Source organism: Cibotium barometz, chromosome 42 (assembly GCF_041138505.1).
Source record: "Cibotium barometz isolate CiBa-2024 chromosome 42, ASM4113850v1, whole genome shotgun sequence".
Taxonomy (NCBI): domain Eukaryota; kingdom Viridiplantae; phylum Streptophyta; class Polypodiopsida; order Cyatheales; family Cibotiaceae; genus Cibotium; species Cibotium barometz.
In genome coordinates, this window is record NC_141087.1 from 41,068,328 (window position 1) to 41,071,606 (window position 3,279).

Here is a 3,279-nt window from a genome sequence, read left to right on the forward strand (position 1 = left end):
GATGCTTGGAATAGCAGGCTGACAAGCTAAAGAAGATTCAAAGGAGAGCATCATACTCTGATGATGTGTATATCCCAGAAAAAACCCCGCGGAAATGTTTCGAAAGTTTCAGCAAAAGTTCATAAAGGAGACCGGGTCCGGAGCAGAAGCTCAAGCACCGGGCGTGCCAGGTGTTAGGCCTGACACGGAAGTGCTAGCTGGCAAGGCAGGAAAGTGAAACGTCGTGTGAGTACCACCACGATGCCACGCATGTGAGAGCATGAGATCTGCAATAACCTTGGAACCATTAGCAAGATCAAGAAGGCACAGCTTAAAAAGCGTCAATTCCTGAAGCAGGAAGAGAGAGTCAATGTAGTGCAGGAGTATGGCTGTAGGCTAGATGTACTGGCAACAATTGTGTGGGTGTAGCTCATGAGTTGTATTAAGTGGGCATGTAGCTGGAAATAGTTTACTGAATATGGCATGGTATTCTTTTGCACAACCATAGTAATTGGGTACATTCATTTGATGTCTTTTACTATTCATAATACAACCACAGGGCTTACCTACTATTGTCAACTCTTTCTTCTCTTACACATCTATCTTGCTATAGCCTTCGAATTGTCTTTCAGTAAGATTAAGAGCTGAGCGAGAGAGTGGAAGTGTTTACTATACCCCACAGTGCTTGAACTGACAGTGGTGCATGTGTGTTTCCCCACGACCACTTAAGGAACGATGTTCTAATCCAGAATCTCTGGTGGAAGTCGTGACGTCTTCCACGGCATTGCCTGACTGACCTATTACTACAGGTTGCTATCTTGCCTTTTTGCTGTTAAGGAGAACAACGAGAAATAGAAGTGTTGTAGTTAGCTGGAGCAGTAAGAAGCAGAAAATAGTTACCTTATTGAGTATAGAGGAAGTGTTGAGATATCAAGCTCAAACAATGTTCACTCATGAGGAACCTATGTGACCATTCCACATTTATGTCACTGGCATGGTTGGTGCTGATATCATTGATATGCCACCACTAAATAACAATTGTTTGATAGCTACTCTAGTGTACTATAGTTGTGGCATAATTAGTATGCCAACTCATGTATGGTTAGGTTCACACTATGGACCATGTATCTAGGGTTAGTAGAACACTTCTAGGGATGTATTGTATACATCTCTTTTATGTATATTGTGTTGTGGCATAATCAGTATGCCGACTCATGTATGGTTGGTGGGTTCACACTATGGACCATGTATCTAGGGTTACGATAACACTTCTAGAGATATAGTGTACACATCTCTTTTATGTATATTGTGTTCTGTGAATTTTGAAGTAAGAAGGATCACACACTTAAACCCTCCACCTCTTGTGTCTTCACCTTAAGAAAGTTGCAAAGAGTTCTCCTCCCCTACTCTCTGTTTATTAAGGTGGTCCTCCTTGTAGTCTCAAACTCCTATGCAATGCAGTCCCCCAATTATTTTGATTGGCCTTCCACATAAAAAGGTAAATCTTTAAAATTTGATCTCCTTTTCTTAAGTACACTATATTCATATACCAATCATGAACCATCTTGTAGTGTAACAAATGCGGGAAAGTAGGGGAGGAGTCTTGCTTGCAGCTTTCTTCTTCAAACACAACAAAGAGGGAAGACACAAGAGGTGGAGGCTAAAATTGTATTCTTCTTCTTACTTGAAAAGATCCACAACACACGTATTAAAAAGATAGGTGAACACTATATCTCTAGAAGTGTTCTACTAACCCTAACATACATGGTTAATAAACACACATGGGTTGGCATACTAACTATGCCAGAAACTCTAGTATACAAAAGTAGCTGTCATACAACTGTTATTCATTGGTAGTGTACCAACCATATCCATTACCAACTATGCCATTGACATAAGTGAACAATGGTCACCCAGGCATCTCGTGAGTATGATCATGTGTTGAGCTAGATATCTCAACATGGAGATCCTCGTGAATGGGTACTGCAAAATCACATTATAAGAGTTTTTTTTTTCCTTTAAAAATTCATAAGCACAACAGTATTCTAACATGTAGAACTTTTTTATTCTAATATTCCTAGCATCCTCATTAGCCCAACAAGCATTCCATCTAGTAGTTCTACCACCATTGAGGTATTTTCCATGGGTGGTTTGCCCTAAACTTCCCAGTAGTGTTGTAATAATGCTCACTACTATTCTAACATCGAAAGTTTTTGCCAATTTTTTTTGTCGTGGTGATAGGTGATGGCCAAGATGGCATTTGTCTCATCACTTTTAAAGCACTGCTTCAATTTGTTAATGGAGACCTTTGAGAGTCTTTCATTGTTGTCACCAACACAAATGTTGGGGCTTGGTTTTGTGGTAGCTCTAGGGGTCTCTACATCTCTTGAATTGTTGCATACAATTTTTGATTCACCTAGTTGATTTTGTCATTCCATAGAGTTGAGCCTTTTCACAACAAGGTGGAAATGTATTTCTTGACCTTTGAGGACAAAAGGAGGAGAGTCTTGCAATGTCCTTAAGTTTATATCATGTGCAGTCTATGGTGGGGGTTGGTTCCACAAGACCATAAGAGGATGAATCCCCCTCTTCTAATAGTTGAGAAGCCTACTCTTGTTCAAACACTAGGTCTGGCTCTAATTGTGTGTACACTTCATCCACCACTTCATGTATTTGGGTGAAAGGATGGATAGGTGGGCCCATAAGCAATGTCTGAGATAGTGCTATTAGAAGTTGCTATTAAGCGATTTTTAATACATAGACATAATTTCTCATGTATGTGGATGTGCCTTTTATTCTTTTTATATATAAACATTCCATAAGAGATATGCACCAAATACTTAACCAATGACATGTAGAAATATTTGTTCATTTTAAAAGTGCTATTACAGTTCTAATCAGCACTAAAAAATGGTCCACCTATTCATGCTTTGACCCACTTTCATTAGCCTACACATAGGTCGTAAAGATGAGGTGGATTGTGTATGGTTCCCTATTTTCTTTTAGCCTTTGTTTGAATCTCTCATAATGTTTGCAAACTAGCCATTGGGCTTTCTCCAATCTTCTATTTTTCTCAAACAGACTAGACTACTCCCTACAACCTTGGGTTGTTGGAGGATTGTCTTTCACATCAGCTCTAGTCTCTTCTAAAGGACTTTTATGTCTTATGTGGAAGGTTCATCCTATGAGATGTCTGAGGTTGGTGTAGTTCCAGTCTTCTCCCCTAATCCTCTTTAAATAGTTACTCTATCAACTCCCTTGCCAATATGTATGAGGTTGCTATAGTGCCAATCTTCTCCC